The following is a 27113-nucleotide window of genomic DNA, read 5'->3' as shown; positions in this document are numbered from 1 at the left end:
GCTATAAAGGAACCTGTTTTACATGTGACCTATGCTGGAACCTATGTTAAAATGTATTGAAGTCCAAAAGTCTTTCACTCCAGTTCACACCCACACACTTTAAATGCTGTCTTCCCTGAATAAATAGCTTGAATATGCATTGGGTGAAATGGTCTGCAGCAGTTGTACTGAGAGATGTACATGCCAAGGGAAAAAGTCAAAATAGGTCCTTGGAAGATTACGAGTAAGGAGATGATTTGTGGATCTATAGTGTGTTTTCTCTACTAGTAGTATTTTACAATTAGTGGAAATAGAGATTCATTGTTTAGTCCATTTTACATGTATCATCATGTCTGGATTGAAGATTAGATTTGAGATTTGTATGAAGAAAACAGTTGACATGATTCTTGAACAAATCTTCAAGGATGCAGATGTGTAGCAAAAAAACGTTTGTTTGTGTATTTGTAGCATGTAGGAGCTCCAATCATGGACCAGAACTACATTGTGCTAGGTGCAATAGAAAGACCTAAGAAAAATTATTTTCCAAAAGAGCTCAATATCTTGTGTAATACAGACAGCAGATGGATACAGACAGATGAGGGAGTCCAAGGAAGCAATGAGACAGTATTGACTGGTATTCTAGGCAGTAGTCTCAGCACACCAGGTTTTAAAAACAATCATGTTTTTATACTTAGGCATCACAACCAAGGAAGGGTTTGAGGAGGGATTTGAAGAGTGATAATGAGATTGCTTGATGGGTGCTTATGAGGTCTGATAGACAGCATGAAAGAAAGCATAAAGGGGTTTCTCCAACATTTTACAAGCAAGCAGCTGGACGTGAGAATCAACATTTTGATAGTGAATGGTAGAAAGGGTTTGCATAGGCCTTGAAGGGCCTTGAAAGTCAAGACAGGCATCTTGTGTTTGATTCAAGGAAGGGCAGTGGTGGGATTCAAAGACAGAGGGTGAGATAGTCAAAACAATTGGCTAAGACAAGTGCTCTTTGCAGCAGCAATCTGAATGGGTATGAGTGTGGTAACATTGCATTTGTCAAAAAGCCAGAGGATGTTGCAATAATCGAAATGTGAAATGGGAACTTGCACGAGAGTTTTAGCAGTCAGGATGGATGGGAAAGGCTGTATTTTAAAGAAGTTCTGCAAAAAAATCTGCAAAACGTAGACAGTTTGCACATGTGAGTACCTAGAGAGAAGACCAAGTCAAAGATATACCCTGTGCTCAAATGGCAGGCAGGAGGTGGGGTTATCAACAGTGATCAAGAGGGGAGGTGGCAGGGGAAGGCTTCGGATAAAGATTAGGAGTTCTTTTTAGCCATATTGAGCTTGAGCTGGTGGCTAGACATCCATGGAGAGATGTCAGCAAGACAGGCTGACATTTTAGCTGATGTCAACAGTTCTCCCTTCTGAGACCTTAGTCTTGTAATGAACCCTGTGAGGTTGTCTCCCCTGTGCCCAGCTAGAGCTCCTCTTTCAGTTACAGTGGGGCTTAGTGTGAGCAAAATGGATTGATCACATTGAGTTCATTGCAGAACCTAGGCCAGATAATTTTCAGTATTTGTTGATTTCTTCCTTAATGGAAAAACAATTAAGACATTATAGTTTTTAACATGATAGCCAGTAAAAATGATTTACAAGTTAGCACATAAAAAGCTTTTAATGGTTAATAATTCTGAAATGTCTAGCTATAAAAATCTATTCTTTCACAAATTACTGTATCCTAAGAAATTAACACAGCCAGGAATCAAACCAAGACACAGGCATGTCCAAGTAACAATTTAAAGAGTATCTGTTGACTGTAAGCTGAAATAAATATTATCAAAAACAGTATTTGTTGTGGTTGGGGGACAAGTGACAATCTTTTCAAGTATTTCTTCTTTGTTCATATGCTTAACATCTATGGATCTCAAATGAATTCTGTATGTAGACCAAGGGGGAAAATAGACTTGTCAGCATTTTAATTCATGTACATCAGTATGCTGTGTGAATAATGCTGCAGTATTTCTAAATTAAATGTTGTCTAGTAAAATGATTTTTAGCCTTTTTTTAAGGTTAAATCGGTTCATTAGCTATTTGAAATAAACGGCTTTATTTTATTGTTTCTAACTTGAAACTTGAAAAAAAGCCTCATGTCTTTTCATGTTTCAAAGTGAGGGCAAGACCTTAAAGACTTTAATTATATGTATGCAGAGAGTGTTTTTAATGCATGTTACTTGTGATTTAACATGAACATTTAAGATTAAATGAATGCTTTTATTTGCATGCATTAGTAAGTGGCTGACCTTTGGTCACCTTCCTGCCAATCTGGATTTTTAGATACTGTCTTTGCAGTAGGATCCGTTCAGACAGACCCCTATTCTACAAGCCATGGCTTGATGTGCACATAAGCATCTGTTAGTCCATGTCTTATTGCAGGATTATGATCTTCTGTTGATGCCCATCATCATAAAACTGGAACACTTCACAGATTAATGAATTTATTCTTACAACTCTTGTGGCCACTAGGAAAATGATGTTCCGTTTTACTGATGAAGAACTTAGGCACCAAGAGATTAAATGATTTGCCCAAGGCCAGAGAGGAAGTCTGTGGCAGAGCTGGAAATTTAATCCAAATTACCTGAATCACAAGATTATCCTTCTTTTCTCTAAATGGAACATAGTTTGCATTGGTACTCCATGTATTGACTCAAAATTAGACCCTAGTACAAATGGTTACTGAATTTACATACACTCTAAATCAGCATGGCAACCCTTTTTTATTTTGAGAAGTATGGTCTGAATACATTGGGCACTGAAAGCAGTGTTGTGCCGTTGGGCTTTGAGTGTGCTTTCTTTGTGAAGAGCTCTGTCCTTGCATTACTCACAGTTGCACAAAGCGGGTAAACAAGTTCTGAATAAGGACTTCTGTTAGATTGTATTCTTCTTGATATCCCCCCAAAGCAGCCAGGCCAAAGATTCTGCGGGTACTTTCAACACAGCTATCTGGAAGCATGGCTGGGGCATGTGTGTGGGTGTGTGTGTAAAGAGAGGCATGCATTTTGCTTTATTTCAGCTAAACTCTCTACTTTGTGTAGAATGTCTTGTTTCAGTTGTGTGTAGGCAAACAGGAAACGATAGTTACACTGCTCTGGAATGTCTTTTACTCGCGTCTCCCTAAAGATTCAAAGATATGTGCTTTTAATTGTATGGCCACAAAATCTGATAATTTTGTGTGTGTGTGCCCGAGAATGTGCTATGCTAATAGCAGAAAGGACTGATGAAGGAACATGCCTATAAAAATGTTCCTTCCTTGGTAACATGATGAATTGTGGAAGCCCTGATTGAAAATTCTAATCACAGCCTTGCAGTCCTTCAGATCACTACCGTTGACAGTTGATTCACTTCTTTTCATGCCTGCTGCCTCTCACTGCTTATGGTGCCTCTTATGCATGAGTCTATCATTAGCACACAAAGCATGATGGATTGGTTGGGGTACCTCTCTTCTTAGAACCTGGGAAATGCTTCTTTTTCAGAATCACAGTGCCGGAGTGTGACATCGTCATGAATGAGAGAAGAAAGTAATACAGTATTGGATGTGCCCGTTTGCTGCCACTGTTTAGAGAGAAAATGATGCATTATGGGGAATGTAAGTATATGGCCTGTTTTACCTCACTAGCAACTGATGCAGAAAATCACTGATCACAATCAATGCATAAACTGAGTCTGGCCAATGCGTGGAGCATATTATGCCCTTTCAAAATCAGAAAAGTAAACAGTTTTCCAAAATTGTATCAAAAAATTAACCAGTGTAAGAAAAAAGTCTTTTGACTTTCAGCTTGAGCTAAGGATCAAAAGGATTAAAGCTAATTGATTTTGATCTCAGATGTGTATTTTCATCGCTCTTAAAACTGCACTACTTTTTCTTGAGACAAGAAACTCCAAACATTAAACTGGTAAATGATTTTATTTGTCTCCATGGCTTCTAGTTGGCATTTAATGTTTCAGTGAGCAAATCAGTTAAGTTTTGGGTCTGGTGAAGAATTGATGGGACCAATTTTCAAATGTGGAATCCAGACAAAGTGGAAATATGTCATGTTCAAATAAAAGGCAGAGCTCTGATGCATCGTGTGGACTCATAATAAATGAATTCTCACTACAGAGTCGACTAGAGATCTGGAGGAACATATTTTTAAATTTATGATGATTCATTTTTAAGATGAACCACAATAAGAAAAATGTATTAGTGACAGAGACGGAGAGAAAGGAAGCAGTTTCTTGGCATGGAAGACAAATAGATAATGTTAAGGCTGCTTTTAGATTGCGCTTTCTGAAGTCTGTGCAGTGAATAAATTGATATTCATAAAAAGGTATTGCTGCAGCTGGCAATAACAACAAACCATGCAAGTGTAACATCTAGTAGGAGTTGGTAGGGTTTGTGATGCTGTTTTTATGGGCTGTCTGACAAGTGCTGATGCTCTCATGCCCCTGCATGATGAGTAACAAAAAGCGGAGTTGATTTTCTACCAAGACTGCTAGTTCTTACAGAGCACTGAAATAAAACAGTGCTGCTTCTGGTGTAGAACACACAAGTAGTTTGTATTTCAGGGAAAGAAATCCACATTTTTCTGAAGCTCAACATAGTCTTCTACCTTTACCACAAAACAGTTGAGTTTTATTTTGAATTATATTGTTCCGGTATAAAACTGAAAAGAAGTGCTGTCTAGGATGAAATCCACTGAACAGCAGCTAATTTCTTCAACTTTAGATAGTGGTTTGGTAGTAGCGTGATGTGCTGCTATTTTTATTTATCCAGAGATCAAGCATACACATCAAATCCATAACTTCTTTTATTTGTATTCATTTTTCTTTTTTAACACCAAATTACTTCCTTTATGTCTTTTTAGTTCACTGTGCTGGTGTGGCTGTCCTGATACTCAGCAGATGCAAAATAGATTAATGTACACATTGGAGCTATGACATTGCTGGGAAACATGATTTACCTGAGTGACTGGAGTAATTATACACACAGGAAAAAATCTTCAGCTTGTGTAAATCAGCATAGCTCCAATGAAGTCAGTGGCACTATGCTAGTTGAAGATGCAGTCCCTTTTCCAGTTGGCATAAAGGGGCTGTTAGTGTCACACTTGATTCAGTGGGGATTGTAAATGCTCCACACCTTTAGAAATCTGGTAGCCTATTCAGGTGCCTAAATATAAACATCATTGCCTAGCTGTAATTAGGGATGTAATCGTATAAATGTGTAAATGGTTAACTGATGAGCCTGGGCTCATTGGTTAACATTCATGGTTATATGCAGTTCCCCCCACCATGCTGCTGCCTCTGTATTAGAGGCAGCAGCATGGGAGTGGGGGGCAGGTGGGAGCCAGTGCACGTGGGGAGCTGGCATTCAAGCTGGCTCCCTACCCATACTGGCTTCCATGGGGCCACCTGACTCCCTCTCTCCCTGCACTGCTGCCTCTGATACAGAGGCAGCAGTGCTGGTGGGGGTGGGTGGGAGCCGGAGCTCCTGGGGAGCCGTCTTAAAAGCCGGCTCGCCACACTCACTGGCTCTTGAAGGCTGTCTCCTCCCCTCCTCTGCATGAAAACATGTAACTGCTGAAAATTTCAGTGGTAACCTATTTAGCAGAATAAACACATTTTAACACCCATAACTGTAACATAAAACTATGAGTAGATAGTACTCCAGGAGGAGTTTTCAGGAGTTCAGACAGTTGTTTACCTATTAAAATTCTTCTCAAAAGATGTTTAGTTTATAAAAACACCTTTTTTTGTACCCTTTGCTACCAGTATGTATCTGCTTCAAGTCTCTCTTAGTCAAACTTGCACCTGGGTCAGTATTGATGGCTATAATGGGCTATCATAAGCTCGGGGGATTGGAAAATCGTGCTTCTCTAGTTTTCCATTCACTGGCCATGTATCCCCTCACCCTTATTTGTTCTAGCATGTTGGTTCTGAACTCCCTCACTTTGTGGCCAGATGGAGCTGGGAGCCCCAATATTTTTCTGTTGTTAATGTGGGCTTGGTGCAAAGTATGGGAAAGGTTGAGTAGGAACCACTGTTCTAGCATACACACACTGGAAAGGCAGAGCCTCAGAGGAGGAGCACTGGCAACACCATTCTCAGTAAAGTGCAGCTATGATATTTTATGTTACCGACATATGTGTTTATGAGCCTTTTTTGAACACCTAGGTGATAGCATGTTCACCAGGGTTTTTTTATGTTTACCAGCAGCTGGAGCAGTGCACAGAGATTCCCCGCCCGCCCCTGCCATAGGGGTGCACATGCCGGCTGCTCTCGTTCCACTGCACCGCTGACACCAGCGGAGGTGGAGACTCCATGGCACTTTAAATTGGTTGGAGGCAGCAGGTGGGGCAGGAGGATGCAGAGAGCAGGGAGTGTGTGGGAGCAGCAAGGGTTTTGCTGGAGTCTGGCCCTGGGCTAGGAATATTCCTGGTGCTAGGGCACCATGGGCCCATATAACTTGCTACTTATGGATGCAATAAAGAGATGAGAACACAGAATTGCAAAACCAAATATCATTCATATGGTTTTGTACAATATATACGGTCATTTACTGTATATAAATGCTTGTTCCTTCTTGGCTTTCAAATGCAAAATAGGTCATTTGGTTCTTCCTTTACATCCAATAGCATGGACCATCTTATTCACTGTGACTAGTGTTCTGCAATAAAAAATCCAGGTTACGCTGATACTATACAGTTTCAATGGCCAATCTGGAAGGTTACCTGTCATGGAATCTTAGACAAGGGTTGGAGTTGTATGCCATATTTACAAAGTAGAGTGATGTGATATATAAATGATAATAATTTCCCAGTCACATTTTTCCAGTAATGTGATTAATGATAAGTTGTTGAGGCTTTAGAGTTTCAAAACACCATTGATTATTCTTCAGTTAATGCTATCAACCACTGGTAAAATGGCTGGTGCTATTACAAGTAAATGTTCGTCTTCATAATAACATCAGACAGGTAACACATACATTTCATTTGAGAGAGAAATGTTCAGGCATATATTTTTGGTGCACTACAAGGAGATGCACACATTGATAACAAGCCTAACAACTTCTCTAGATAGACTTTGAGTAAAAATAGCTATTTTAATCATCATAGTGAAATGTAATTATTTAGTGTGGGAATGTTTTTAGATTGGGTGAATTAAAGATATATTGCTTTCCACATTTCTGAGTCCTAAGGGCCTTTTTCCAACTAATATATCATCTACATATTTGCAGTTCTGGGTGTTAGCCCAAATGAGAGAGTATGGTCATAGAGTCAGAACTGGAAGGAACCTGCTTTATAGGTCATCAAGTCTAGTCCCCTGCTCTCATGGCAGGACCAATCACCATCTAGACCATCCCTGGCAGGTGTTTGTCTAACTGGCTCTTAAAAATCTCCAATGATGGAGATTCCACAACCTCCTTAGGCAATATATTCCAATGCTTAACCACTCTGGGTATGTCTACACTACCACCCTAGTTCGAACTAGGGTGGTAATGTAGGCAACCGGAGTTGCAAACGAAGCCCGGGATTTGAATTTCCCGGGCTTCATTTGCATAAAGCCGGGCGCCGCCATTTTTAAATGTCCACTAATGCGGACTCCATGCCGCGTGTAGCCGCTCTCACTGCAAGAGGTTGGTCTCCTCATCGTGTTGCCTTCCTCAAACCTGTCCCTGTTTCAGAATTCTGCAGTGCAGTGTTCTGGGCATTCGGCTATAGCTTCACAGAACATTATGCGATTCCTGGGGATTCTACCCACATGCCATCTTCCGCTCCACAGTACTGTCATCTGTAACTGACCTAACTGAAGCCCTTCTCCTCTGAGTGGGATACTATTGGGGGGGGGGGGGGGAGTCAGCTACAGTGGTGCATCTATGAAGATACTACCTGAAGAAGAAGTTTCTTCCGTAGTGATGGTTCTTCGAGAGGTGTCTCCCTCTGGGTGCTCCACAACCCACTATCCTCCTCTTTATTTTGGAATTCTCATCAAGGACTTTGCAGTAGAGAAGGACCTGCATGGGGTTAACCCACATGTACTAGTCAGCCTTATGGTGGGGGATGAGAGGAGATAGAGCATGTGTAGGAAAAAAGGAAACACTGCTACCAAAGTTCTCCGATCAGCAGCACAGAGACACAAGCACACCCTGCAATGGAGCACCCATAGAGACACGCATCTCAAAGATCTATCATTACTGTGTGAGGTATCTAACTTCTTCATTCTATACTCATTTAATACATTGTCCTCACTTCTAAAATTGCCAGTTTATTTTATGATGTGGATATTGGTTCATTAGGACCTGGAGTGAGACCATAAACCTATTTCAGGCATTAAACATCTGTCAGGGGTAACAACTTCCAGTCACTGATGACCTTGGGAAAATGAAACTGTTGACTTACAGGTGAAAGGATCTGTATCTCATTAGCTATCCATGGGCCATTCTGTCCCTTTGAAATCAGTATTTTTAAAAATGTTCACATTTTTATTATGCTATTTCTAGGTTGATCTAAAAATGAAATACATAATATTTAATTAAATAGACAGATGAGTTACATTACAGTACAGTGGGATGGAATTCAAAGCTTTAAAACAGATGAGCTTGTAAGTATAAATATTCATGTACATATGACGTATCTTATGTGAATTTAAAGAATTGGTTGGTGATTCTAAGGTCTGTTAGCAGCAGTGACTGTACAGTGACCAGAAAGATATGACCATTTCTTTCAATATTTATGTAAATTATACATGTTTTGCAGTAATATTTTCAAGATTAATTGTCAAGTTCCTGTGTGTATCACAACATCTAAACTGATACATTCATTCCAATTTTGCAAGATCATTTTGAGAGGAATCTGCATTCTGAAACATATGTATCGCTAAAGTGACAAGGCAAAAAATAGATGAGCTGAAATAAATACAAAGGCACACAGTTCGAAAAATCACATTTATCTGAAATTTGTATACCTCTTGTAGTTAGGAGTTAAACCTCAGATAACAACTTAAGAAAACTCCCAAAACAAAACAAAAACAGTATTTAAAAATAAACAAAACAACAGCAAACCACTATTTTCTCAGTTCTGCCTTTAATAGCAATTGTTTTATAGTCAGTTTCTAAGTTCCCATGCAGGACTCAAATTCAGCAGAGTCTCCCCTCACTCCGCCCCCCCCCCCCCACCCCCACCATGAGATAAAGCCCGAAATCCCACTGCCTCCTTTACCCCCATGGGATTAAAGCCCTGAGCCCCGCCACAAGTGAAGCCTGGAACCCCAATTATGGACTGTGGGATGGGGCCTCCAGGAAATAATCTCTGGGAATTTAAACCCTATTCCCATGCCATGAACTCTGTGGCTGGGCTCCTTTGCCCTCTTAGAAGAGACCCACCCACCTAAGTCAATGAGGCTTTATTTGGTAGCACAGGTGTGCCCATTTGGAGCAGCTTGAGGGATCAGTGTCATTGTTAGTTTCATCTCCCTGAAAATATCTATGTAAATGTCAGCAAGGGATCAGAGAATAAAATTGTTTTACAATAATTTAAAAACATTCTATTTAAATAATATTCTATCAGAAACTGTTTGAAAAATTTAAGTTGATATCCCGTTAATATTTAATAAAACTATGTTATGTTCTAGGTAGCATAACTTTTGTATGGTATTATAGCTATAATATACATTAAAGCTCTGATCCTGTAATTTGTCTATTCGTTGGCAGATTTATTCTGTTGTATGAAGCACCAGTGAGTATACTGTAGCTTTGAACAAGTGTCTGCCTAGACAAAGGTAGTTTCAAGATTGAGCCCACATTTTAAAAAACCTATCATAAAGCTTAATGCATTATGAAAATATATTGGCCTGAATATTGCATGTGGATAATTATTTCCTAATATAAAAATGAAAGTAGCATGCAAAATTCAGATTTTTCTTTTTTATAACGTGCTAGATCTGACACCTCCAAGCCCAAGGTGTGTGGAAATGTGAATCTGAATTTTGCTGCTTGATTCCATCTGTATATGTGAAAAAATTAACAACTTTATAAATTATCATCAAACACTTTACTATAAATACTATTTACACGTCAACAGAAGTTTATTCCCATCTGTGATGTGTGTTGACTAAAGGGAGCTTTTGCTTTGGGGACTCTATGTTATAAATCCACTAAAGACGATTAAAATGTTCCCATTGAAGTCACTTGGCCTTGGATTGGGCACTCAGTGATCTCTCTTTCTCTTATATTATTTAGTTTGAAGCCACACAGAGCTGTGCTCCATAAGGGGCCTTATCTTGCTCCTTTTGAAGTAAATGTCAAAACTTCCATTGACCTCAGTGACACAAGATCAGAGGTGTAATGAAAGTCTCATATTAGACCTCAAAAAGCAAAGAGTAGAGGCTGGAAACTCCAAACGTAATCCAGCCCATTGGCCCTATTGATTATAGCATAGACGGTACATAGAGCTTTAATTGTGCAATCTGCCCTCCATGGACCATGTTTCAGGCTTAAGCAAGCCAACATTTACCTAGACACAGTCAGTCACACTTTCAGTGGAGCTTTTATTTAGCCTCTGAAATTGCAAATATAATTTTATGCACCCATGGTTTGGCACGTACTGTTTTTCACAATGTGTTTGTGTATAAACTGATTTGTGTCTGCAAATCAGGGATGGCAGGCTCCTAAGTGCTCTATTGGAGGGTGTATAAATGTTCGCTTGTGTGTAGAAATGTTGTGTGTCTAGAAGTTTGGCCATGTAGTTAGAGGCAACTTTTGGAAAATGTCATTTAACCATTCATGCTCTCAATATCAGTGCTTTCCCACTGCTGCTGCTTAAGGGGAAAAACATAGATACCACCCCCATTAGTGCTTTTCCCCCAAAGCTCTACCCTTTCCTCTCCTAAGTGACGTCAGGAGCCACTGAGGCGAATAGGGCCAGCCTCTGTGTTGTCCAGATCCCACCTCCCTCTGAAGCGTGGGGAACTGCCCCCAAACTGTCCTATGAATGGGCTCTGATCCCTGTATCCTTTGGTATATATGGTTGTGACTATTTTCTTCCACTATTTGATCTGAGGAAGTGGGTCTGGCCCACGAAAGCTCATCACCTAATAAACCATCTTGTTAGTCTTTAAAGTGCTACATCGTCCTGCATTTTGCTGTATCTTCTAGGGATCTGAACATGTAGTCTTCTACACGACTAACCAATAAGCCTTGGCATATTAGTTAATCTTATTGACTACATGCACTCCCCTCACCCCCTTGCTGCCTCTCTGTGTGTGCCAGCTCTGCAGACCCGCCTGCCCCACCCCTTGCTGCCTCCTACACAGGCAGCAAGGGAGGCCAGGCAGGAGCTGGTGCTGGGGGGAGCTGGCTTATGAGAGGCAGCAGTGTGGTGTGGGAGGGGGGCAAGGGTGGCTGCCCTGAAGCAGCCTCTATGTGTGGCAGCCTGGGCTCAGCACAAACAGAGTATGGTCTGTGGCAGCAGCCCCTGTCTGCGGTGGGGGGGAGGGGTCCGAGCTCCCTGTGGACAGAGGCTGCTCTGCTTCCCATGGCAGCCTTCCCCTCTTCCCTGTCTGCCAGGAGCTGGACACTCATGGACAGGGGCTACTGCCACCCCATGCTGCTGCTTCTGTATTAGAGGTAGCAGCACGGGGCGGCAGGCAGCCGGTCTGTGCAGGGAGCTAGACTGGCTCCCACCTGCTACCCCGTGCTGCTACCTCTCTTAGAGGGCAGCAGCGCAGAGTGAGGCCGAGAGCATGCTGGCTGCTGGCCCCACCCCCTGGGGACTATCGAATAGTTGTGTAACCGATAAGATTTCATGCAGTTACACGACTGTACAGTCACACTGTATCTAACATCCCTAGTCCTTTCCCTGCACCCACATGAGGAAACTGACCTGGATGCATGGTGCAGCTGGCATTGCTGCTTCTCTCCCCCCTCGAATGCTGCTCCTCCTCCGTGCACTCCTAGGGAACGTCTTTGCTGCACACTTATTTCAGAATAAGCTATTCCGGAACAACTACTCTGAAATAGCTTATTTTGAAATAGCACGTCTATGCTACAGGGAAGCCTTGAAATTAGTTTAAGGCAGGCTCCCTTAATGTGGATGTGCTACCTCGATTTTGAGCCCCAGGAAGCACTAGGGAGTAATTACTTTGAATGGGGGAGCAGCTATTTCGAAATAGCAGCAGTGAAGTGTGCACACTACAGCTATTTTGAAATAACTATTTCGCAATGGCATTAATCCTTGTGGAATGAGGGTTGCAGAAGTTGGAATAAGCCGTCCGTTATCTCGAAATTATTTCAAAATAACGGAATTGCTGTGTAAGCGCTCAGAGCTGTGAGAGGCAGGAGCAAGGAGTGACATCGGGGTTCCATGGATCAAGGTCACTTCCCCCACCTGGGCTGTGTTAAGGAGAGCGCAGGAGAGCAGTAGCTCCCGATGCCTGTCTCACAGCACAGCCTAGCTAGGGAAAGTGACCTGGGTGCCAGGAGTGCTTGGCATTGCTCTACACTCCCATTTCCTCCCTCCCTCTCCTGCCCTGTCAGGGGTGCAAAAATAAGATGGGGGGGGGGACAATATCTCTCCATCACAGCTCACCCTCCACCATTTTCCGCTGTCAGGAGGAAGCAGAGAGAAATGTGGGATGCCTCGCCTCACACATAGCACTCCCATGCAAGCCAGTGGCAGTTTCTGACACTACAGCAGCAGCATGCACCTCTGCACTACTGCCCAGTGCCTTCTTGAGTGCCGGCATCCTGTGCGGTTGCCTGGGTGGCCCACTCCTAAGGCAGGCCCTGGGTTGGTCTGCCTAGGAGATTATATGCTGTGATTAAACCAAGGTTTGATTGTTATTTATCAAAAACATAAAAATCCTTATTGGGCTCAGACCTTGTGGAACATTTTACAATTCAAAGCCATTTTTTTACAGATTTTATAACCCCCTGAAAAGGTGGTTTGTAATAAAAATACCCACAAACCTCTAATTATAGTGCTGTGAGATACTTTATTAATATAATTATACTCTAAGAAGCATAAATGCTAAACTGGATGACTTGTCTGAAGTGGCCTACATGTGACTTCCACTTTAACAGCTAGTGACAAAGTACAAAGGGTGTTGTACAAACATACAGTGCTTTAATTAATGAGGGTAATATTAGGCTTTGAATCTCCTTTAGAGCTTCTGTCTGTTGGAGTATTCCATGTATTGTGAATCTTCTCTAACAGTTAAAGCAAATGAACTGAAATAGCCTTTGGGCTATTTTGTAACTCTGTGTGGTTTGGAAAATATTAATCCTGCGCCATTTTACATTTGCTGTCTGTGAATCAAACTGTGAACGCTAATTTAGAAACTTTCACACTTGGCTTGAATGAAGACTGCCAGTGCTTGGAGAATGTTGTTGTACACAGTTAGCTCAAGGAGGGCTGGCATCGAGACCCATCAACCTTAAAGTGCCAAAGCTCAATGATTGCTCTGATAAACTAGGACAAAGGTTACACGAGAGTTTAAGGGTATGAAATTGCTACTAAAAATCTACGTTATATCAACTAGACCTTCAAAACTGCATTAGCTAGCAACTGAAAAAGAGCACATTGCCGTTAGATAGTAAGGGCTCTGGAAAGCAGAGACATGAAGGGGGCTCAATGATGAGTGTTTGTGGCAAGGGATGCTAACTATATCATAGAATCATAGACTACTAGAACTGAAAGGGATGTCAGGAGGTCATCAGGTCCAGTCCCCTGAACACATGGCCGGACCAAGCACTATCTGCATCCCTGATATTTATCTGACCTATTCTCCAATGATGGAGAGTCCACAACCACCTTAGGCAATTTATTCCAGGGTTTAACCACACTGACAGTTATGATGTTTTTCTTAATGTCCAACCTAAACCTCCCTTGCTGCAATTTAAGCCCATTGCTTCTTGTCCTATCATCAGAGGTTAAGGAGATTAATTTTTCTCACTCCTGCTTGTAACACCCTTTTAGGTACTTGAAAGCTGCTATCATGTCTCCCTTCTCAGTCTTCTCTTTTCCAAAGTGAACTAACCCAGTTCTTTCAGTCTTCCCTCATAGGTCATGTTTTCTAGACCTTTAATCTTTTTTGTTCTCTTCTCTACTATTTCCAGTTTCTCCACATCTTTCTTCAAATGTGGTGCCCAGAACTGGACACAGTATTCCAGTTGAAGCCTAGTCAGCACAGAGTAGAACGGAAGAATGACTTCTCATGTCTTGCTCACAGCATTTGTGTTAATACATCCCAGAATGATGTTTGCAACAGTGTCACACTGAAGACTTATATTTAGCTTGTGGTCCACTATAACTCCTAAATCACTTTCTGTAGTGCTCTTTTCTAGACAGTCACTTCCCATTTTATACATGTGAAACTAATTGTTCCTCCTTAAGTGGAGTACTTTGCATTTGTCATCATTGAATTTCATCCTATTTACCTCAGACCATTCCTCCAGTTTGTCCAGGTCATTTTGAATTATGACCCTATTCTCCAAAGCACTTGCAACCTCCCTGTGGAGAAACAATTGCTGTTACTTTGTTGGAAGACACAAGTCATGTAGTTACTCTGAAATGTGATGGTTGAGATGATGGTCAGTTATGTCTGGTCGAGCAGTTATGGTTGTCATGGCTCTCAAAGAAGGCAGTTGTCATGGATAACTGCCATGCAGTAGGGTTTCTGCACGTGTTCTGTGAGATAGCAAGGGCCTTATTTTCAAAAATATTTTAGCACTTGAAGATGCAGATTGGAAATCCATTTAGGTCCTTAAATTCTGAAGCAGCCTGCATGCTTATTTCCATGGAAATCAATTGAAGTTAATGAGAGCTAGGCATGTAGACTGCTTTAAGTGCCTTTACATATCTCACGCAGCTGCTAGCTGCAATTTTAGTGCAGGGCTATAATGAAAACCTTTGAAAATCTGGCCCCAGGTACTCCCAATGACTGTTGAAGCAAATGGAAGCTGCCAATGTGTGGTACCTTTGAATATAAAGCCTGGAGGATCTGGTTTTCAGAAAATCTGAGTGGTTCCATTAACTTCAGTGGGAGGTAAAGATTCCCTGAAAATCAGACCTTTACTTTTTATTGTTTTTTCCATAAAACTAATATATACACATACAGTATTGTACAGATTGAGGTTGCAGAGTAATTATACAGACTGTCAAATAATGGCTGTGTTTAGATGGGCATTTTGTTAATATTTTCCTACTATGTGTTAGCATTACCTGCAAATCATAGGAGTGGAAAAAACTGAAAAGTCAGGAAAAAAGGATTATTCATTGCTTGCTTTTTGTTGGTTTGTTTGTTTTCCACTGTAAATGGCAGAGGCTCTTATCATAGACGTAAATAAAGAGTTCATTAAAATTTCTAAGATATAGAAGCGATTCCAAATCTGGTTTGGTTTGGAGTCACCATTTTATAACAAGACTATTCTTCCCATTTCCCCACCATAATGAACCTCTCTTGTCCTGTCCCTGCTGTGTTGCTATGTTTCTCCAGTCAGCAGCAGAGAGCTGTTTAGGGTGAGGAGCTTCCAGAGTTCAAAAGTGCCACAGGGACAGAGAGATGGCAGGTGAGTCCTCCACAGCTCAGGTTTCTACAGGGTTGTGGCTGGGGGAAGCTGAAATTTTGTTTTTGCAACAGAAGTAACTATGTAGATCAGAGGCAAATTGAGAATTCAGCACAATTAGGTTTACAATGAAAATTAACAGGTTTTGCATTTGATTTGTATTTCAGTTGCTGTTTTCTTTGCTCTGTCATATACTGCCTGTATTCACTGGAGCATAGAGAAAGTCAAATGCATTGCTTATTCTGTGGATCATTATAGGAAATGCATGTATTATATTTAAAGAGATGAGAGATACAGCTATTTGCTCCCGTATGAGACTACAAGATTTTATTATCGTAATTCCATGGGGAAAGTGCGTTCCCATATGGGAGAGTCTGGCTGCTCACAAAATAATGAGATGCTCAGAAGAGATATTCTCCTACCATCCATTTAGTTATGCGTGATTAATGTATGGAGATCAATGGCATTTTGAAGAATGGGTTGGCTTCACATGTGCAGCCTGTTCTAAAGACATTGGGTTAGAAAAAATGCATGCTAGTCCTATAAAACAGAATTTCTATAGCCTATCATACGGATAACAACAAAATCTGGATGACAAGCTTATTGGGAGAAAGTGCAATGTTACATTAAATCAGGACCTAAGTGTATTCTTTTATGTTTGCCACAATCATGTTTTATTATGTGGTTTTCAAGGCAGAGTATTACAGAAAATGTTCCAGTTAGTATCAAAAGTCTTTTAAGATTTGGAAAATATAATAAATAATTAGCTCTTTCATATCGGCTGTGATGCTTTATGCATTTTGCCCCTTCCAGTTACTCAACCAACTCACAACTTTTACTGTATCATAACCGATGATCCGTTTCCCCCATGTTTTCAATGTGTTGCTTTCATCCACATTTACTACCTTACAGTGATCTATGCAATACTTTGCTTGTAAGATAATATTGTGTTAAGTACCTGTAAAAACACACTGGGAGGACTTAAGTCCCCATAGGCTTGTTTCTCCTCTCCCTTATGTGGGAGTAAAAGAACAAAACCCACCTGTACCCATATGATGGGGAGAAGGGTCATGTTTGCAAGGTTTTCACAAGAGCCTGCAGTAACTCATCAGCAGATTCACACTGTGTAGAAGGGGATAAGTGAAAATAACAGCTGACACCTCTTACATGCTTCCCTGGGGAGCTTGATGGGTTTCTTAGTAGAAATACACTTGCAAAATTAATTCCTGCCCCATTGGAGGGATTAGGGTTAAATTACAGGGGTATGGCATACAATCTCAGTGTAGATCCTGAGAGAGAAGCATTGCAACCAGTTTGGGGAGAACAGTAGAATGTCACAAAGGGACTGGATCCCTGTGTAGATATCTTTGGCTCTATCAGAGCCTGTGCCCAAACCCAACTGACTTCAGTGTGGCTGGAATTTCACTCACTGCGGTTTCCCAGCAGAACCTTATGGATCTGTGATGTTCTCAGGCTGTAGCATGCCCATGAAATCCCCTTTGGAGGGGGTTCAGCAAAGTGCTATGAGAATGGTTCAAGGATTAGAAAACATTCCTCATTGGATTATAAAACTTCCTGATAGATTTATGGAGCTCATTCTATATAGTTTAACAAACAGAAGGTTAAGGGGCAACTTGATTACATAGTCTATAAATACGTACACAGGAAAAATATTGAATGGGCTCCTCAGTCTGACAGAGAATGGTAAAACATGATCCAGGAGCAGGAAGAAGAAACTAGACAATTCAGACTGGAAATAAAGAGTAATTTTTTTAACAATGGGAGGAATCAATCACTGGAACAATTTACCAAGGGTCACAGTGGGTGATTCTCCATCACTGACAATTTTTAAATCAAGATTGGATGTTTTACTGAAAGATCTGCTCTATGAATTATTTTGGAGGAAGTTCTTTGGCAGTGCAGGAGGTCAGACTAAATCAGGGGTCTCATACTCCCAGCCTGCATAGTAATTGCACAATCTGGCCTGGGGCACCCGGTGGGCTGGGGTGGGGAACCTGTACATTACTGACCCCCTCCTCCCCCAAAATCCAGCCCCTTCCTGCCATCACTTGCTCTCTCTAGGAATATAAAGGGTTAACTGGTTACCCACTAAGAATCACCTGTGACAGTCTGCTGGCTAAGCCAGAGCTCTGCCACTGTAGCCCAGCTGAAAAGGCTGATGGCAAACATCTGAGCAAGCCCAGGCCTGAAGGGCTATTAGAAGCAGCTGTGGGCCTCATTAGCTAGAGGGCTATGTAAGGGAGCCAGGGTGTGACTGAGTGTGTCCGTCCCCCCCCCCCGGGCAGAAGGAAAGGTTGAAGTTGCTGCAATTGAAAAGCTGTGTGACTAGAAGGTGGTGGTGGTGGTGGTAAGTTAACAATAAAACACATGGGTGACTGCACCAGAAGGGGTCTCCGGCTCATCTGTGAACCACAAGGTGTCCCAGGGCAAGGGGCCTAAGTAAAGACCTTGCCACACACTCTTATCAGGAAATGCTTATGGGTTAACTAGTAGCCTTGGTTCTCCAGCCTGGCTGGGCCCACTGTGCCATGAGCAGAGGATACTCCAGCTAGGCCAGGCTGGAGCAGTTCCCTGTCCTCAATGCAGTGGCCCAGTCTAGCCATAGCAACCTGTGGTGTAGTGAGCCCAGCCAGGTCTGCTTTAGGTGGGGAGGGGGTCTGCTCCAAGAGTAACCTACTGTTTAACCAGTTAACATTTTAAATGATAATTAACATCTCTAGCCCTCTGCCCCCAGTGGCACCACATCCCCTAGCCACACGGTCCCCTCCTCCTCTCCTCCCCCCCCCCCACTCCCGTGTGATCCCCAGAGCTGCATTCTTGGGTGATAGAGTGCCATGGGGGGACAGGGCAGGGTGATGATAGGAAGGGGCAGGGCTTGGGGGCTGCTAATTGAGAGACACCCCCCCCTCCGGGCCAGATTGGACTGGCCCACAGGCCGGGCATTTGGGACTCCTGGACTAGATGCTCAGAGTTGTCCCTTCTGGGCTTTGAATGTAGAATCTAAACCACACACTGTGATCTGATATTTTGTAGCTAGGTTATTTTTTATTTCAAATAACTGCTGGGAAATTTTGTCTTGCAGTGATGACCACTCTGGTCAGAGGTCGGAGTGCTAATTTTTACTTTCTTTTGGAAAGTGTCCCACAGTAATGTCGTCTTCTCTTTGGCCTAGTCATCTCTGCTCACCCCTGATCTACCTCCTCCCATTGTCTTCCAGACTTTTCCACCTTTCCCCGAATCCTTGTCCCAGTCTTCTGCTTGGTAGTTCTTGACCAGGCTGTTTGACCAGCTAGTCCCACCTCTCCCCAACTGTCTTCCTTCCCCTAGCTCAGGGGTCCCCAATGCAGTGCCTGCGGGCACCATGGTGCCTGCCGGGGCATTTATGTGCACCCACACTGGTGTTTTAAAACAGTTGTCTCCAAAGTGGGGTGTGTGCACCCCCTCTGCGCAACAGCTGAGAGGGGAGATGCCAGGTTCGCAAGACATGCAAGGGAGCGCATGCGCGGTGTGTTCAAACGCCCGTGCAACAACTGAGAGGGGAGACGCCTGGCGTGCCATGACGTCACGGCCCGGGACTTTAAATTTTAGAACCGTGAGGCCTAACTCCAGGCCTGGCATGTGGTCTGGGGTCATGGAAGCAGCTGGGGCCGAGTCCAATCACAGACTCAAACTGGAAGGCAGAAGGTGGGGGTGCGGGAAAAATAGGGGGAAAGGGTGGGAGAGGAAGGGGCTTGTGCTGAAAGGAGGGGGGCAGGTCAGGAGAAGAAAGGGGAAGGGCACTAAGGGACAGGGTGGAGGAGAGACAAATGCCGGGGGCCAAGTGCAGACCATGAGGAAAAGGGCAGGAGGGGAGGTGTCAGCTGGAGGGGGGACAGGGTGATGCTGGGAGAAGAGAGGGGAAGGGCATTGGGAGCTGGAGGGGGAGGGAGAGGTGCTGGGAGAAGGTTTGAAAGAAGGGGTGGGCATGAGGAAGGCTGGGATGGAGCAAATAATATGTGAGGGCACAGGGGCATGAGGGGAATGGGGGCAGAGTGGTGGTGAGGGGGTGGGCATCAGGGAAAAAGAGGGCAAAGGGGGAAGGGGCAGTGAGAAGGGCAGGAGTCAGGACAGCAGAGGCGGGTGAGAGGTTGGGGGGCAGCAGGCACCAGGGGAGCTGATGAAGCAAGGGGAGGAGACATGTCAACAGATGGTGGGGATGGGGAGTGTGAGATCTAAAGGTGCCATGATTTTGGCGGGGGAGGGTGCTTTTTTTGCTCAACATTTGGACATCCCCCCCCTTTTTGTTAATGCAGAATTTTGTTTAAAAATGAATTACAATATAATTAAAATAAAAATTATCCAACCAAATTAAGTTTCTATCATATTTACCCAATTCACATTTAATATGAAAATAGCCTTCAGCTTGCGCATTTGAAGCCTTTTTTCTATTTTTTCTCCAAAAGGGGGCCGAATAATTTAATTAATACCTTTTACATGTAAAATTACCTTTGTTATCTTATGAATTCATATAATACGTAATATTAAATATGATGTTTTTCATATTATTTATTGTACAAATACAAAATAAGCCTTGAAAAATTGTTGGCGCCCGCCATACTCTTCTGAAAACATGAATGTGCTATTGGCCACAAAAAGGTTGGGGACCACTGCTCTAGCTCATTGATTCCCAAATTTTTTGAGTATGCAGACCCCCTTTCAATCTATTAACATTTCACAGACTCTCCCATCCCACTCCCTGGGGGAGGAAAAAAAAGAAAAATAAGAATTGGGCCCATCACAACGGGCCCAATTCTTATTTTTAAACTTTCCATGGACCCCCTGCAGTACTGTTGCAGATCACGAGGGGTCTGCGGACCATGGGTTGGGAACCACTGCCCATCTCCTCATGTAATCTGAAACTTGCTTCCTCTCCTTGCTTGTTCCCCTCTTTTACTTCCATTTCCCTCACTTGCTTCCAGACTTGGTCTCCTTACATCAGGGGAGCTGACAGGATTACTGGGCCTCTGGGCAGTGTGGGAGAGGGGATGTCTCTGTGCTCCCAGGAGGGGAAGGGCCTCAGGCAGAAGGAGCAGGGCTGGGCCAGCATCACTATGCTTTGTGTCCCAGTCTATTTCTTCTCTTCCCTTAGAAGAAGCTGTGAGGGGATAGTGCGTGTTCGGGAAGGATGGACTCTGGAGACTTCAGTGATGTCTCCACTGCATATGTGCAAACTGAGATTTTTCAAAGACTTTAAAGTGTGGCCACAGTTGGGGATGGCAAAAGGTATGTCCCTGACACAAAGGCCACTACCATGCCAAATTTCAGGTCCCTGCTATGAAATGGGGAATGCTAGCACTTGCCAAATGAAAAGTTGCCATAATTATTTTTACATCACAAAGCAATGTATTTTCCCTAACATCATCCTCAGGAGCAACTGAACTGTTTTGGCTGCAGCTTACCAGTAAAAATCAGCATGAGGCAGACAAGCAGCATGGAAAATTTCAGCCCAAATGGGTTAAAATTTGGCAAAGGTATAAACAACTGAAAACAGAGTCTTATAATGGAAAGTGTCTGTCAGCCTTAATAAGTGATGCTTCCAGTTCCATGCATAATAAAAATAAAAATTCCTTGGTGGTAATGATCAAAAACAATAATAAAACTCTTGTAAAGTATAATGGTTTTGACCAAAAAAATATTACTACAAATTTTTGTGGAGCCACAAGTATACAATACTTGCTGTCAGTTGCTTGAACTACTAACTCTGTTGGGGTACATTTACACAGAAAGTCTGTTATTTCAAAATAAATTCAAAATAACGTGCTTCTTACTCCGACTTCTGTAAACCTCATTGCATGAGGAGTAAGGGAAGTCAGTGGAAGAGTGTTCTGTTTCTAAAAAAGTTCTATGTAGATGTGCCCAAATTTGAAATAAGCTATTTTGACTTATACTACTCAATTAGCATCAAGTTGCGTAGCTTATTTCGAGTTTAGCTCTGCTGTATAGGCATACCCTTGCTTATTACTTATATGGCCTGGTAGTCTCTCTGTAAGTACTATTGAATTGGAAGTGTAAAACATTAAAACAACCCTTCCCAGCTTACTGTTAATGAATCTGGAAATAAAGCCCAAAATGCACACTTGCTTTAGAGAATTTAAAAGAAACTATATTTCTACGTGGCTTGATGAACATACTCTTTTCTATTTTAACCTAATGTAATACCATCAATTATTTAGGATTTGTTATTGATTTCAGTGCTATACATCTTGTTATATTATTAGATTTTCCTCATTAGAATTCTTCAGCATTTTAGCAATAGTGTCTCTGAAGATGAAATTTGATACAGATCTGTTTTTAAAAGAGAAATATTGGAGATCATCCTGGAATTAATGAATGTGATGCATATTAGCTTTCTTAAATTTAAACATAATGAAGAACTGAACTGTTGATGACACTGGAAAGATTTTAAAAGAGGGGAATAATCAAGCCGGGGATAATTAGACTTGCTATTTAAATATTCAAAAAAGCAAAAGGCATATCTGAAAAGGCAGAATTAAGTTATAGTGGCAGAAGACTAATATAAAAATGAATTATAAGCAATAAAATTATATCTCCTTGACTTTATAAGTATAAAATAATAAGCAGTATGGAATAATGGAGATTCAAATCCTAAGTAACCCAAGTTAAAAACCAGCCATAATGCTTTTAGTACAGATGGAGCTGTGCTGCAAAATTCAGATCAGGGTTGCAATCTGTCCCAAAGTTTGTGAGTATTTAGTACTGAGGCTCATAGTAGAGCCATGAAGTTTGGATCCAGATTAAAATACTGAACACTTTGTTCCAAAGTTGGAAGCTGGAAGGTTTGGTGCAGCAGAATATTTAGCATATATTGAACTTTCTGAAATAAGCCTAACTGTTCATGTGAATCTGTTTCTGTGCATTATATTTAAAAATTGGTCTTTACTCTACATAAATAATTTGTGAACACACACTGTGTCAGCTGGACTTGCTTCCAATAGCTATCCATTTGGACATCCAAGTAATCTTAATTGTGCCTATAGCTTATTGGGAGTTAAAAACAATAACTCCCAATTTGTGATGGGGTGTTCACCAAACTGTGGGCACAATAAAATGCCTGGATGAATATATGGACCAAAATATTTAAACTTGAGTTTCTAAATTTAGATGCCTAAATACATGTCTTGCCTTTTTTTTTTCTTTTTTCAGAAAAGCTGATCCACCTGCAGCTTCAAAACCAGATAATTTGTTCAGGTGCCTTGCATATTTATGAAATTGTGTACAGGCAGTCCCTGGGTTACGTACAAGATAGGGACTCTAGGTTTGTTCTTAAGTTGAATTTGTATGTAAGTCGGAACTGGCTCCAGATTCAGCCGCTGCTGCTGAAACTGACTAGGGGCTGACTACAGGAAGCTGGAGGCAGAATTGCTCTGCCCCCAGCTTCCTGGAATCAGCCACTGATCAGTTTCAACAGTGGCTGAATCTTGAGCCTGGGACAGAACAGCTGGGCTGCCAGGTAGGTCCCTGCAGGACCAACCCGGCAGTACCCCAGCTGCTCTACCCCAGGGTCCACAACAAAAGCCTGGTCTGCTGGGGGGGGCGCACTAGATGCGCCCCCCCCCCCCTCAGCAGACCAGGGACACGGGGAGCAAAGCCGCAGCGGCGGCGGGGTGCCGCGCCTCTGCGGCTTTGCTCCCGGTGTTCCTGGTCTGCCTGAGACGGTCCCCAGCAGACCAGGGACACCTGGAGCAAAGCCGGGGAGGCGGAGGGGTCCCGCGTCTCTGAGGCTTTGCTATGGCAAAGCCGGGGAGGCGCGGGACCCCGCTGCCGCTGCGGCTTTGCTCCCGGTGCCTCTGGTCTGCTGGAGATGGTCCCCAGCAGACCAGGGGCACCCGGAGCAGCTTTTCTCACCCCGGAGGTCGAGGTGGCGGGACCGCTGCGCTCTGGGCGGTCCCGCTGCCTGCGAGCTTCGGGGCGAGAAAGCCCCGTTCGTAAGTGCGGATCCGACATAAGTCGGATCCACGTAACTCGGGGACTGCCTGTATTTAAGAGATGTGGTTCATTCAGAAGCATCCGAGTCATTAAGACATTTTGAAAATAGAAGAAGCCAGAGGTACCCTTTTAATGGTGTGAATGTATAAATCAAAATAAGTAAAGAAATATAGATCTAGAGCAGTGGTTTTCAACATGTTTCAGTCCATGGACCACCAGGCCAATCAAAAAATTTTCACGGACCACTTCCTTTTTGAGACTGCGTGTGCTGACAGATTTGGGTAACTCCCGGTCACGCTGGCCCAAAATTTCTCTATGGTAGTCACGCCATGTGACTTTGGACAATGTTCCTGTGGACCATCGAAAAAGTCACCATGGACCACCAGTGGTCCATGGATCATCAGTTGAGAACCACAGATCTAAAGAGATCTAATTTTGGATACTTGTGTTTGAAAATTTTGGCCTTGAGTCATTCCAGCTTCCTAGCAATTTTGTTACTAAATATTATAAAAATTGGCATAATCTGTTGTTAGTATTTTATGAGGAATAAATAATATATGGAAGTCTAACTGGAAAACTGAGTATTTTTCCATAGAACATTTTCAACTTTTTATTGGAAACCTAAACATTTTCAGACAAAAACTACAGATACTTTACATGAAACTTTTTATTTACTTGAAAATCCAGTTTTCTGTCAAAATATTTTGATGGAAAAAAGCTGCGATGCGGTGTACCAGCTCTGCATTGGGCTGCCAGACCAATCAGTGAGGGCCCACCAGGCCTTACTTGCTGCACATGCTCCAAGTAGAGAACACAGATAAAAGGAGGCAGTGTAGGTCAGTTGGAAAGGGGAGACACTGCAGGCTCTTACCTGCCACACCGCAGTGGTGAAACATGGGGATGTGGACTATCAGCTGGCTGTGGAGATTGCCATGGAAACTGAGCCACCGTCCACTGAGGAAGCTGCCTGAACTATGCCCCAGCTCAGAGGGACATGAGGGAAGCCCTTAGACTGGTTCTTCACTTGCCTTGCCTGCCCCGGCAAAGTAATTCCCCAGTCCACTTAATTGATTTGCTGCCCCCAGCCAGGAGGCTTCAGGTATATAGTCTAATCTAATGGTTTACTTTGCCTCGCCCAGCAGCTGCTGCCTGATTGCTGCTAATAAGTATCACCTGCTTTTGCCAGGAGACTGTTGGGCCCCAAACTGATTGTTTTGCCACTCAATCACAGTTTACCTGTCGGGGGCCCAGCCTCCATGTGGCAGAAATTACCTGCTTAATGGGGAAGTCTGAAGACCAAGTCCCATCACACACCCTAAGAGGCATAAATGTATACTTTACAATTTAGTTTATTTGTTGAATACACGTGTAAGATAGCAAATACAAGAACACAATATAACGTGGCAGCATTAAAAATTAATGAAATGTGGGTTGCACATGCAGACATCTGATTACATGTATAAGGGATATTGTCCCTGCCTAATATTGGTGACGTGGCATCTAGAATACCAAGCATTTCTGAGTATTTCAATATTAAGAAGCTGTCATCAAATTAGGGAGTTAAAACAAGAAAGTACGTGATTTGAGAATGCAGAGATTGACTACATTCTTGTAACAGTAGTTTGACTAAGGGTATGGTACATTGCTAGTAAAAGATGCATTGGAATTCAGTTTAGCTAATCCACATTTGCTTACTCCGGTTAAAATAGCAGTGAAGGCACAGCAGTGTGGCTTTTAACTCAGGATAGCAGCTCTAATTCAACCCCAAGCTCCCCTTTAGGCTTTAATTTCAACTGCTAACCTGATGTAAAAGCTGTCTGTCTTCACTCCTATTTTAACTTGAGTTAATAAATGCAGATTAGCTACACTTTTTGCAGTGTAGACACATACCTTTTGTGAAGGATCCAAGATTTTGAAGGGTGTGAACAATAAAGAAAGTGAGAATTTGTTAGAGATGTTCTTAGGGCCCTTAACTAGGAATAATGAGCTGAAATTTGATGACGGGTGATTTATGCTGAATTTGAAGGGAAGGGGAGGAAGTCCTACCAGTGGTGTCTATTTGAATGTGTAATAGAGAGGTGGAAGTCTTATTTCTTGAACCACCTGAAACTACACTAGATGAAGTATATGTCAAGAAGAACTCTGCATTTGGGAGAAAAAAAGGGTTAGAATGATCTACTAGGTCTTTCTCATCTCTGATTTCTATAATTTTGTCAATATTGTTCCTAATTAACTTAAGTGGGTAGCATAAACACTGCATATCTTCCATAACCAATATTAATACCCCCCACTGTTAATTTTATGTGATTAAAATCAGTCATAGGAGACCATTTTATTTCATGCTTCTTTATCTGACATGGCTTAATTGGAAAATGAAGGCAGCCTTATCATATTGTGTTGCTGTCTTGTCAGATTTCACGAGCTAAGAAGGTCAGGCCTGATTAATATCGTACGTGGCTAGGTAGCTTTCAGTGAGTGCCTTAGTTCTACTAGATATGTGTTAGTTAACTCAGGAGGTGGCCTTTTAATTATGAGTTAGCTAGAGGGCACTCTACTGCCAAAGTGTGGTATTGCAAATGAGAAATAAAGCCAAGGTTTTCACCACTAGTAGTCATTAGAATTCCCATGGCCCCAGAATAGGGTTGTTTAACCCAGTTGTCCTGGCCAAATTCCAAACGGATTAATGAAAATCTGCAATTGCTAAATTCTCTCCAGCTTTAACTGGCTGGGGAACTTTTCACCTTCTGACTTGAAACTCTGCTGTTAAACAACTACATTTTTTTCACCCATTGCAAAGTGAGTGATGTGATCCCTATATATAGTCTGCATCAGTTTAAGCATGTTGTGGGAGATCCTTCATGGGACATAAATACAAGGCAGTTTATTTGATCATTTGTCATTAATTGTGTCAGACTGAGTTTTGGGTTACCTTTGGCTGTTCTCTCCACTTGAAAGTTTATGTTTAAAGTGTCAGCAAGAGCAGCTGTTCTTTTTGCCAGGCCAGTAAATCCTCCCAGTTCTGTCAGGTGGATCTGCTTATCGTCATACATTTCTCTTCATCTCCAGGCTAGGCAGTGGTAGTGTGATCCTGGTTAGATTGTCTTACAGTTTGACCCTAGCCTGTAGGGATGTTAAATATTGGTTAACTGAATAGTTGATTAACCTAATGAATTCTTATTGGTTACTCGATTAATCTATAGTTCCCAGGGAGCCAATGTACTCTGGCCCCACTCCCGAAGAGCCCCCTGCCACTCCGTGCTGCTGCCTCTATATCACGGTATGAGGAGGGAGGTGATCCATGAGGAGAGCCAGTTTAAAAACCAGCTCCTGTTGCAGACCGACTGCCTGTTGCCCTGTGTTGCTGCCTCTGATACAGAGGCAGCAGCGCAAGGTGGTAGCAGCCCCTGTCTGGGGGCACCCGCCCAACTCCTAATATACTTTAAATGCAGAGCCACAGCTGGGGTAAGTCCCAGACTGGTGCAAGCCAGGATTGAGCCAGGCTGCTGACCAGCCTACTAAAATTTTTTACTGGCTGG

General features: G+C 42.5%; 1 protein-coding gene across 21 annotated transcripts in view; it reads left to right on the top strand.

The window, feature by feature from the left end:
* Nucleotides 1–27113, top strand: part of DAB1 (DAB adaptor protein 1) — a 777383-nt gene that overhangs the window by 525106 nt on the left and 225164 nt on the right. For 20 of the 21 annotated variants that reach the window (XM_075936059.1, XM_014578749.3, XM_075936078.1 and 17 more), the window contains one exon: nucleotides 3506–3618. The exons of the other annotated variant lie outside the window; for it this stretch is intronic. The gene's annotated coding sequence lies outside the window, so the exon portion shown is untranslated. The remainder of the gene's footprint in view (nucleotides 1–3505; nucleotides 3619–27113) is intronic. 21 annotated transcript variants of the gene reach the window in all.

This window comes from Pelodiscus sinensis, chromosome 9 (assembly GCF_049634645.1).
Source record: "Pelodiscus sinensis isolate JC-2024 chromosome 9, ASM4963464v1, whole genome shotgun sequence".
Taxonomy (NCBI): domain Eukaryota; kingdom Metazoa; phylum Chordata; order Testudines; family Trionychidae; genus Pelodiscus; species Pelodiscus sinensis.
The sequence above is the reverse complement of the archived record's forward strand: the minus strand, read 5'-3'. Positions and strand labels throughout refer to the sequence as shown.